The sequence below is a fragment of the Thalassophryne amazonica genome, chromosome 11 (genome assembly GCF_902500255.1).
Source record: "Thalassophryne amazonica chromosome 11, fThaAma1.1, whole genome shotgun sequence".
NCBI classification, from domain to species: Eukaryota; Metazoa; Chordata; class Actinopteri; order Batrachoidiformes; family Batrachoididae; genus Thalassophryne; species Thalassophryne amazonica.
In genome coordinates this window covers 61,075,289-61,087,667 of record NC_047113.1, presented here as the reverse complement: position 1 = coordinate 61,087,667, position 12,379 = coordinate 61,075,289, and the positions used below count along the sequence as shown (strand labels likewise).

At 44.1% G+C, this 12,379-nt stretch overlaps 1 long non-coding RNA gene across 1 annotated transcript in view; it reads right to left on the bottom strand.

Annotated features, from left to right (window-relative positions):
- Positions 1 to 12,379, bottom strand: part of LOC117520630 — an 88,481-nt gene that overhangs the window by 406 nt on the left and 75,696 nt on the right. The gene's annotated exons all lie outside the window — the stretch shown is intronic.

Below are 12,379 nucleotides of genomic sequence, written 5' to 3'. Positions count from 1 at the left end.
GAAGAACAGAAGACGTATCGGCGTTTTTAACCGGAAAAAAAAAAAAACTAGAAAAAAGGGCTAGTCAGGTCCATATGTATTTGGACAGGTAACCTTTTTTTTTTTTTTTTTTCTCCCCCATTTTGCCTCTGTGTCAACATAATGGGGTTAAAATGGAACAGTCAAGATGTGTGTGTCAGCTTTGATTCAATAAGTCCTGTACATGCTCTGGCGCTCTTCTTGCTGGTGCTTAGACCTGAATTTAATGCCGGGTTACTCCACTAGTCAAGGCCAGTTACCACAGGGTGGACAGGGACAATGCAGATAAAATGTCTTGTGCAGTGACACAGGCCGACGGCAACCAGGAATCAAACCCAGGTCTCCATTGTTGGTAGTCCAGTTCCTTACCCAACTTACCTACCTACGCTAAGTTGTTTAATTAATGCAGTTCTTCAGTGTCCATAACTAATTGGACAAACTAAATATTGTATTTTGTTTAGAAAGAAAAATCTCTTTTTTTCCCCCCTTTAGTTTTCTTTACACAAGTTAGGGGATGGATACTGAATGGGTCTTGGACTTCACTGGCATTAATCTTTAAGAAACAAAGTTTGGGATTGTATGGTAGAGGTGTCTGGAGTGGACAATTCTCAGAAACCATTGGTGCAAGAAGGAGACAAAGGAAAGCCATCAAGATACCAGCGAAGGACATATAGGTTTCTGTGGCTGTAGGTGGAGAGACAGCATAGTGCAACCTTTATGTGTTGCATCACCAGTTATGCAACATGATGGTATGTTGCTGTTGACATTTAAACATTTCTGTGCACTCCACCACGTTCTTTGTAGCACTGCTCTGATGGAAGCACAGAAGATGACTTACTATATTTTCTGCACTAATGTGTATATGTTGCGGACATGAATGAGCAAAGCTCTTCAGCATCTCACCATGTCATTTAGGTTCTTCAGACTTTTTATGAGTAAATGCTTCAGGGGAGCATTAGCATGGCTAAAACTTTACAGTTTGTGGGGGGGGGGGGGCTCTGCATTTTTCTTTTTTCTTTTTTTTTTGCCTTTCAGCTTCTGGGAGGGGCTCCACCCCACAGACACCCTTAATTATAGCCCTCTCAACCCCCTGCCACTTTAAGCATTTTTTAAAAATGTAGATGTAAATTAATATTCAGAGTTTTCAGGTAGCAAATCTCTAAAACCCCTTTCACACCGGGGGTGCTCCCGGTTGCTCCCAGTTGCGCCGTGCGTCATTATTTTTTTGGCGTCCTGTGCCCCACGCAGAAAGGAAGTGGTTCCAGCGCAAGTCGGGGCAAAGAGGTGTAACTCGGGGCAAAGAGGCGTTACCTGGAGTGACTCAAAGCAAGTTTATGATTCCTGCTGTGTTCCGTTGTTCCCGTGGTATCACGCAGGATTGTTGTTATACCGTGTACTTGCAGTAAAAACCACATGCTGAAGAAAAAAAAAATGCAGAATGATTGCCAGAAATATCCAGTAAAAAGTCCGGACATCTCTAGTCCACTCATGGATGTTTGTTCATGCGCGCACATGTGAACAATTAAAAGAAAAAAAAAAAGTCTGGCTGCAGGCATTAGTTCCTTGTTCTCTGCTCAAACTCTCACATCACAGTTAAAAAAAGGACAAAAAGGACATAAGTCCTGAGACAGGGCATGTCAACATCAAGTAGAACTCCAGACATCTCCACATTTGCTTGACAGTTCGCGCGTGCGCACGCATCTCATGGTCAAAGGAGGAAAGAAAAGAAAAAAATTGTCTGCAGGCAGTTAGTTTCTTTCTCTCCTCAAACTCTCTTATCACAGTTAAAAAAGGACAAAAAAGGACATAAGTCCTGAGACAGGACATGTCAACATCAAGTAGAACTCCAGACATCTCCACATTTGGTTAAGGACGGCACACGCGCATCTTGCGGTCAAGGGAGGAGAGATAAACTATAACAGAACTCAGAGCGCAGCCCTGCAGCTCTGCACAACAAGTAGAAGAGAAGTCAGAGTGCACAGTCTGCAGCCAAACTGTGCACTCTGACTTCTCTGTGCAGAGAACCTGCAGACTGTGTTCTCACCTCCTCTCTGCCCCCTGCTGCGCGCACCTGACGCAGAAATTCCTGCGTCGTCATGACGCCACAGGGAGCAACTGGGAGCAGCCCCGGTGTGAAAGGGGCTTAAAACATGATAATACCTGTAAATAATAATCAGTTTTACTGCCAGTTTTCTTAAGAGAATTTGGGATGGAAACATTAATATTTAAGTCACTGAATATGTCTTGGACTTCATTAATTATTAAGAAATACAAAAGTTCCATCCATCCATTTTCTTCCGCTTTATCCGGAGTCGGGTCGCGGGGGCAGCAGCTCAAGCAAAGCTGCCCAGACCTCCTGATCCACACACACCTCCTCCAGCTCCTCCGGGGGAACCCCAAGGCGTTCCCAAGCCAGCCGAGAGATGTAGTCCCTCCAGCGTGTCCTGGGTCTTCCCCGGGGCCTCCTTCCAATGGGACGTGCCCGGAACACCTCTCCAGCGAGGCGTCCAGGGGGTGTCCGGAAAAGATGCCCGAGCCGCCTCAACTGACTCCTTTTGACGTGGAGGAGCAGCGGTTCGACTCCGAGCTCCTCCCGAGTGACCGAGCTCCTCACCCTATCTCTAAGGGAGCGCCCAGCCACCCTGCGGAGGAAACTCATCTCGGCCGCTTGTACTCACGATCTCATTCTTTCGGTCATGAGCCAAATCTCATGACCATAGGTGAGGATCGGAACGTAGATCGATCGATAAATCGAGAGCTTTGCCCCCCTAACTCAGCTCTCTCTTCACCACGACGGTCCGATACAGCGACCGCATCACTGCAGATGCTGCACCGATCCGTCTATCGATCTAAAGCTCCATCCGTCCCTCACTCGTGAACAAGACCCCGAGATACTTAAACTCCTCCACTTGAGGCAAGGACACTCCACTGACCTGAAGAGGGCAAAGCACCTTTTCCCGGTCGAGAACCATGGCCTCGGATTTGGAGGCGCTGATTTTCATCCTGGACACTTCACACTTGGCTGCAAACCGCCCCAGTGCACGCTGAAGGTCCTGATTTGACGAAGCCGACAGAACCACATCATCTGCAAACAGCAGAGACGAGATTCTGTGGTTCCCAGACCAAACTCCCTCTACACCCTGGCTGCACCTAGAAATTCTGTCCATAAAAATAATGAACAGAACCGGTGACAAAGGGCAGCCCTGGCGGAGGCCAACGTGCACTGGAAACAGGTTTGATTTACTACCGGCAATGCGAACCAAGCTCCTGCTGCAGTCGTACAGGGACCGAATAGCCCTTAACAAAGGACCCCAGACCCCGTACTCCCGGAGCACTCCCCACAGGGTGCCCCGAGGGACACGGTCGAACGCGTTCTCCAGATCCATAGAACACATGTGGACTGGTTGGGTGAACTCCCATGAATCCTCGAGCACCTGATGGAGCATGTAGAGCTGGTCCAGTGTGCCGCGACCAGGACGAAAACCACACTGCTCCTCCTGAATCTGAGGTTCGACCATTGGTCGAATTCTCCTCTCCAGTACTCTGGAATAGACCTTACCGGGGAGGCTGAGGAGTGTGATCCCCCTATAGTTGGAACACGCCCTCCAGTCCCCCTTCTTAAACAGAGGGACCACCACCCCGGTCTGCCAATCCAGAGGCACTGTCCCCGATCGCCACGTGATGTTGCAGAGGCGTGTCAGCCAAGACAGTCCCACAACATCCAGAGACTTAAGGTACTCAGGACAGATTTCATCCACCCCAGGAGCCTTGCCACCGAGGAGCTTTCTAACCACCTCGGTGACTTCGGCCTGGGGAATGGATGAGTAATGGAATACAAAATACATGAAATACAAAAGTTGCTTTCACCAAAACATCAAATCTAGGCTTGCATCACAGATTTACTTTCTGACAAATTGTAGCTAAACATTCAGGTATTTTTTTAAAGAAAATCCTCCTCTACACTACTTCATCGGAAAGCGGAATTTTATATTTTTAATTAATTTATATCAAGTTGTAGACATTTGCTTTCACTTTGAGTTTAAGGAAGATAACTTTAGATTTATTTATTTATTTGTATTTGAAATGGCATAAACAAATTAAAATGTGTGAAATACCAGTGTACAGTTCAGAAACACTCCATAGCATGTGCATTTTTAAGTGAAATGCATCATCCTGGTGTCACTCAGAGAGCAAAATTGAGAGGTTATTCAAGTCCCTTCAGACAGCAAAGTTAGAGGTTATTTAATCAACAGCTGCCTGCTCGTTTAAAACTGGAGACACGCATATGTAAGGCAACCCGAATTAAAGGAGAAATGCAGCTTTAACAACCTGAACCTCATTTCTGGCATAAAATATGGTTGTTTACTTACCAATAAAAAAACTTTGGTGTCATTATTAGTCCATGGTTCAAAGGACATGTTCAGTTCAAATCTGAGACAAATATTTTTCTTTTACTACTTGGAACTTTTTCTGATTAGAACTTTTGATGGTACACAGCACCAACTACTGGACAGGAGGAACCTAGCAGTCAGTATAACTCACTGATTTCAAAATGCAGCTCTTTTCAACCAGACCTGAGGTGCCGTGACATGTCAATCATCTGTGTCCAAACAGATTTCAGGGGAGTCCAGCGCAACCCTGCCCTCCACTCTAGCTCCACCCAGGCCAGGAAGTGTTCAACATTTGACATTTCCTGTTTCACTGTGCACTCAAAATTTGGCACTTCCTGTTTCAGTGTGAACTTGCCACTGAGTTCCTGCGAGAAGTCCTGTTACTTAAAACAAAAAACAAAAAAACGGCATTATCATCCATGGCCACAAGATCGCACCATGTACATGTGTGACAAGCTGCTCCTATATGCTGAATAAAGCTGGGCAGACACTGTACGATATTTTCAATCATTGTACTTGGCTCCAGCTCAAACTGTGCAACAAAACCACAGGGTGTAAAAGTTCAGAGCTCACGATTTATGTTCTCACAATGTACGGCCCGATGCTCTGATGCGATCTGACTGCTCACATTGTACGTTCAAAAACCACACGTCGGACTTGTGTTTCCAGAAGCAAAATTTAAACAGAAGCTTTTTTTTTTTCTTTTTCTTTCAAACTTTATTTACATTTCTTATTTTTACAAAAACTCGATGGGAGACATCAAAGTTTTAACAAAAAAAATAAACAGAAAATACAAGACTTTAAATGAGTTGAAGAATAATGGGGAAAAAAGAAACAAGCTGCTCTCCAAAAGTGATGATCACTGTTTATGCTCTCTCCAGTGTTTGCACAGGCACAGCGCAAGAGACGCTTGTAGCACTGCTTCAGCAGCACGGAACCCTCACGACGGCTGACCAGAATATCAGACATGTTTGATTTTCATCCGACCATACGATTGTCGATCGGGAGGTGGTCGTGAGATGTTAAACCCAGCTTGTTACCCCATGTATACTACACAATGCAGGACGCGCGATTAAGCTGAAACTCAGTGCGATCCCAAAAAATTCTCGCACGAGTGAAAAGTTGGCTGAAAAAGGGCCAAAACTCAGCCAGTTTAAGGTACTATGAGTCACAGACCAGAGCGGAAGGCGGCGGGGGGGCAGTGGCTTATTGGGTATCATTATTGCCTCCCAGCAAGAAGGTTGTGGGATTACTTCGTGCCTGGGCCTTACTGTGTGGGAATTTGCATGTTCTCCCTGTGTTCTTATGGGTTCCCTCTAGGTGCTCTGGCATCCTCCCACTTCCAAAAACATGCAGGTTAGGTGAATTGGTAACTTTAAAATGATCCAAGGTGTGCCTATGGTTGTGAATGTGTGTCTGTGTGGTCCTGTGATGGATTGGCATCCTGTCCATGGTGTATGCTGCCTCTCTGTGATTGCTGGGATAGGCTCCAGTGCCCCATGACTCTTAATAGAAGGAAGTGGGCATGGAAAATGAATGAATGAGAGGGTTGTTTTCGAGCACAGGTAACATCATGCTGTCATACTAAAAGCTGACACTGAAATAACGAGGGAATATAACCTTCACAATAGTTGGAACCACACTTGCAAAGGCAGGGCAGCGAGGCGAAGCTATGGTGAGGCAATTAGCATTTGCAAATGTTTTTACACAAGTTTTCAAACTGATGTTTTCATTTGTTTAGTGGCCAAAAGAAGCAGTTCACCCTGACTTCTTTGTGCCTCATACAGTAACGCTAGTTAGCCCATTAACTTCTGCACGCTAATGCAGTATTTACAGTATAAATAAATAATGTACCAACTTTTCAAATGTTTAACTACATTGCACGTGTACCTCATCTGTAGTTGTGTTCAGTGACTTAAGCAGCTCTGGTTTCTTGTCTCGTATACTAACATTAATTAGCCCATAAGTGTCTGTTCACTGACAGTGTTTACATTCTAAATAAATAATGCGGTAAGCTTTCAAATGCTTAATTACATTGCATGTTTACGTCACATACGATCATCTGTTAAATAACGACAAGAAGCAGTTGACTTGAGTTTTGTGCCCATTAGCTTCTACACACACACACACAGACACAGAGTGCTTACATTATAAATTAATAATAATGTGCCAGTTAAATTGAAATGAAGCATTTCCACCTTTTAAAAATAACTGCAAGTTATATATAGTGGAGCAGATATGCGCAATATTTGATGTGAATTGTGACTTTGATTATAAAAGCATGAATTTTGGCACACAAAGCATACCAAACAGATCATTTTTGGCTATACACACACTCACGAGCGCCACTAGCTTAGCTTATGACAAGCTAAAAGTGGATGCTCTCCTTATGGTCAAACAACTTTCCAGTTTCTGGGTATTCTGTGTTAGTACGTGCCCACAGCCGATGTGCTTGATGAATTCCTGCTCAAAAAGTAGTTCCCAGATAATTGTAATATATTCCTGTGAGATAATGAGTATATCTCATCTAAATCAATTCTAAAATTTACCAGTAATAAAATTATAAAGATAACTTAAGTTTTAAGAGTGGCTGTAATAAATATTTAAGAGTTTATGAGCAACTTCATCTGTTATTGCTCAAGCACATCGTAAATACTGACACAGTGGAGTATGATGCAGAAGAGATCAGAAAGATACAGTTGGAATGGCTTGATTACCATTTGCAGTTGGTGATGGAAGATTTGGGTGTTAACTTCGTGTTAAAGTCAGAACAAGAAGCTGAACTGCTCGTCAGAGTGTGGCGAAACTAGTCTGGCGAGTTCAGTCTGTGGGCGCAAGCTATCCCACAATTCCAAAATAGCAGAGATGTTGGTCCAATGAGAGCGGCACCCTGAGCAGAGTGTTGACTATAGGGGCATCGCAGAGCCATTTTCCAAGATGGCTGCCACAGGTTGTTTTATCAGTTGCTCAGGCTCTAGACCATCAAAGCTCTTGATTTCAGTGACTAATCCTACATATTCAAGGATGATGAATGCAGTAGTACTATTTACTACATGCTAGCACCTATGTAACAACATATGGCGGGCATTCAGGTAATTAAATAATTGTAAACCCATTAAAACATAATATTGGTGATATTATACATGTTTTCAAAGTGTGCCTGAGAGTACAACACAGTACTCTGTGTTCTCAATGTTTCATTATTATGTCAGTGTTTCAGTAATTGCTATTTACAAGAATTATCCAGTAGAGGGAGCTCTAAAAATAGTCTGACCTGCAGCAGCTTTTGTCATCCACTATTTTCTGCAGCAAGACTTGTTGGCACAGATTTGATTGCTGCAAGAAAAGTATGAGCAGTTTTTCTCAATACTCAATAATGAACATGTGAACGTTTTTAATTAAATGCATTTATATGAGCACTGTTTATTATTCCTCATTATTAAGCAAGCTAGCTAGCTAACATCAGCAATCTAGCTGGGTAGCAAGCATTTATGAAGGGGCTGTGAGTACGTACGCACCATATTTAAAACTGATTTGAACATGTTATTTCATTGGTCAAAACATCGGTATGGGTTGCCACGGACTTGACACAGAGTGCCTTCTGGTGGCCATTTTTGGCCGATGAAAACATTGCCGAACTCAATACAAATACATGTAATTTGGTCACTTTTCAAAGGGGTCAGACTCGTCATTAAAGTCAATTTAATGTACAATGGTTCATTTCAGGTCAGCTTGGTATATCAGTCTCATCCTTCCAGGCAATGAGAGCTGTTAGCTGGCTGTTAGAAGCAAGCTAGTGTATATTTAACTCTTTTGACTGGAACCAAATGTTATACTGGCAGAGTATATTTTACTCTGCAAAATTTAATGTGTACCTTCCTGGCAGTTTCAACTGATGCTGGATTGGTGGTGCTAAAGCTAGTACATACTGTTCTTTAAGTAGGCTAGTGAATTGTGAGACAATGGCCAAACTATTCAATTCCATAAATGTGTTCTGTCAGGAAGATAGAGATGAGATACTGAAATGTCCAGTTAGTTCAACACGTGGCAGAGATGGAGCAGGATACAAGACCATAGCTGAACTTCTTGTATCACCAGATGCTACCAGGGCCTGCGGGGAACTCCTCTGCTGTGGATACAAGAAGGGATGCAGTGGAAAGTGCAAATGTTTCAAGGCAGAGCTTAAGTGCATTGTGCTTTCCCGCTGTGGTGCCTTGTGTTTTCAGAACTAACATTGCATTTAACTATAACTATAACCTCTTTTTTTGTTGTCACTCTGCCACTGCAGTTATTTTCAGAGCTAGCTTTGCATTTCAGCATTCACTGTAACTGTGTGACCTCTTTTTTGTTGTCATTAATAACAAACAAAAAAACCTATTACATTTCATTTATTTAGATTAAAGCTTTTAAAGATACACTAATCCTAATTCAAACGTTTGACCTAATGGTGGCGCTAGAGGGAAGGTCTTAGGGTCTCCAAAATTAATAGACTTCATCCTCAGGGGGCCATGAATGTTTCCAGAAAATTTGAAAAGAATTGGATGAAAGCTCTTGCAGTTAAGAAAAACTGTAACATCAGATGGTGTTCCATTTCTCTGTGACAGGCCTATTGCATTTTGGCTGGAGCTCTCGTGTCTGAAAGAGGTTGGTTATTACAACCCCAATTCCAATAAAGTTGGGACGTTGTGTGAAATGTAAATAAAAACAATACAATGTTTTGCAAATCCTCTTCAACCTATATTCAATTGAATGCACCACAAAGACAAGATATTTAATGTTCAAACTGACAAACTTTATTGTTTTTGTGCAAATATTTGCTCATTTTGAAATGGATGCCTGCAACATGTTTCAAAAAAGCTGGGACAGTGGTATGTTTACCACTGTGCTACATCACCTTTCCTTCTAACAACACTCAATAAGCATTTGGGAACTGAGGACACTAATTGTTGAAGCTTTGTAGATGGAATTCTTTCCCATTCTTGCTTGATGTACGACTTCAGCCTGAAGTCGTACATCAAGCGAGGCTAAAGGTGTCTAAATGCTTCACCTACTGTAGTTAATGAAATCATGTGATTCAGGTCCACTGGCTCTTGTTCTCTGTTATTAATTAATCTGGGCTATTTGTTGATGCTTTTTTTATGTGCAGACAGACATCAATTATATCTGAAAGTCAGATTTACATGAGTTAATCTGCAAAGGTCTCTCTCACCTCAGATCATTTATAGCCATTAATGGTTTTGACATTAAGTACGCAGGCTTTCACAGAATTTTATCCAACATGGGTGTTTGGGCGCATTGCTGTTTTTGATAAAAGAAAAAGACTAATTTGGCCTTAAGTGGTCATAGTGTTCCATCGGCATGTTAACCAGGATTTTAAGTCAAATTGGAAGATCAGTAATTTACACTCGCTGGCTTTGCTTTATGCTGAGATGTTCCGTGATATCTTTACTGAAAAAGAAATTCTTGCTTGCTGAGTTGGAGACACAGCTGTAGATTATTTTGTGGAAACAATAGTGACCATAGTGTCCAAAAGGACCCTACAATTAGCACGGTTGCTGACAAAGACCTGTGCTGATATACGTACAACTGCATGCAAATTAAAGGCCAGCTTTACATGCACCAGCCTGAACATATCCAGCCACTGTGCTGACATTCATAAAATAAAAGAATAACTACAAATTATGTCAAAACATGCAACTTTACCAAAAGTAGGTGGTTCATGCGTCCTAATCTGTGAGCAGCTGTTCTACTTTGTGTGCACCTGATCCCATTAGATCTGAGAGGCAAAGCAGAGTAGGTCCTGATTAGTACTTGGCTCGGAAGACCAGGGGCTGTGAACTGGACTTGTGTCAAGAACGGCATCTGCTGTAAAACCTGTGCCAAATCATGACGCAAATCTGCCCTGGATCCTGCTGTGGTGACCCTAAAGAACTGGTGGCAGTCCTCAACTGTATTTCCCCAAATCCAAAATTTCAAAGCTGACTATGCTGTAGCTTTTAAGGCATTACTGAAGGAAATGTGCAGTTACTCCCTGACTTACTGACTGCATTATTGTTGCCTTGCAAATGGCACAATGGGGTAAAACCCATACAGAATGATTTGATTTTAAAGTAGCTGGACGTATCATACGCGGTGGAACTTGGAAGCAAATTTCACGTGGCAGTCAAAGATGAGGGGAGTTTTCTATAAAATAGTGCATTCTAATGTTTTATTTCTGTGTCTCATATATGTTTAATCATTCATGTAGAATTTATCAACTGCATCAGCATTTACGTATTTGTAACAAGAAAGACACAAAAATGTGATTTACTGTAAGTTGGTTTGAGGAAGCCCAGGGCCCCCGTCTGAAGCCAGGCCTGGATGGAGGGCCCATCAGCATGTGCCTGGTGGCCATTCTTGCCACGGAGCCTGGCCAGGCACAGTGAAGGCAAAGTGGACTTTCCATCTCCACCTTGTGGGCTCACCACTTGCAAGAGGGGCTGCTGGGGTCGGGTGCACTGTCCCACAGGTGGCAGTGAAAGTCGAGGGCCTTGACGGACCAGACCCAGGCAGCAGAGGCTAGCTCTGGGGGGTGTGGAACATTACCTCGCTGTGGGGGAAGGAGCCGGAGCTTGTGCAGGAGATGGCACACTACCAGTTAGATCTGGTGGGTCCTGCCTCCATGCACAGCCTTGGCTGCGGAACCACTTTCCTTTATAGGGGTTGGACCTTATTCTTCTCTGGAGTTGCCCAGGGTGTGAGGTGCCAGGCGGGTGTGGAGATGCTCACTAGTCCACAGCTGAACACTGCTACGTTGGGGTTTAGCCCAGGAGATGAGAGAGTCTCCTTCCTGTGCCTTCGGGACACCGGGGGGGCTCAGACTCCGAACATCAGTTTGGAGAATTTGGCCTTCTTGGAGTCCCTGACTGGAGAGTTCGGAGTGACCATGGATAAGGATTTTCCGTCAGCACCAGGGTGCTTCTGGCAGACTGTGAGACACCTCATGAGATGAAAACAGGGAACCATCTGAGCTGTCTGCAGTAAGGATGGGACTCTGTTGACCTCAACCCAGGAGGTAATCTGGCACTGGAAGGAATGCTATGAGGAAGTCCTGCATCAGACTGGAGCACCCTCTGCAGTAGAGGCAGAGCTGGAAGATGATGGGGGGACTCATCAGCAATTTACCTGGTGGAAGTCACTGAAGTAGTCAAACAACTCCACAGGGGCAAAGCTGAACCCAATTACAATTACCAATAATTGCACCAGTTACAGGGGCATCATACTACTCAACGGGTGCTGGAAAGGAGGGTTCAGCTGATTGACAAATCTCAGACTGAAGAGACACAATGTGGGTTCCATCCTGGCTGTGGAACAACAGACCAGGTCTTCGCTCTCACAAGGATCCTGGAGGGGGCCTGGGAGTATGTCCATCCAGTCTACATGTGTTTTGTGGACTTGGAGAAGGCGTTTGGCCGGGTAACCCAGGAGATTCTGTGGAAGGTGCTGCGGGAGTATGGAGTGAGGGGGTCCCTTTCTCAGGGCCATCCAATCTCTGTACACACAAAGTGAGAGCTGTGTTTGGGGTCTTGGACTCGTTTGTGTAGGGGTTGGCCTCTGCCAGGGCTGCGCCTTGTCACCTTGTTTGTGATATTCATTGACAGGATATTGAGGTGTAGTTGGGGGGAGGAGGGTCTCCTCACTGCTTTTTGCAGATAATGTGGTCCCGTTAGCATCATCAGACTGTGACCTCCAGCCCTCACTGGGTCGGTTTGCAGCCACGTGTGAAGCAGCTGGGATGAGGATCAGCACCTCTAAATCTGAGGCCATGGTCCTCACAGGAAACTGATGGATTGCCTACTCCGGGTAGGGAATGATATCATGCCCAAAATTAAGGAGTTCAGGTACCTCTGGATTCTCTCTATTGTACTGACGAAAAGGGAGCTGTGCCAAAAGGCAAAGCTCTCAATCTACTGGTCAGTCTTTATTCCTCT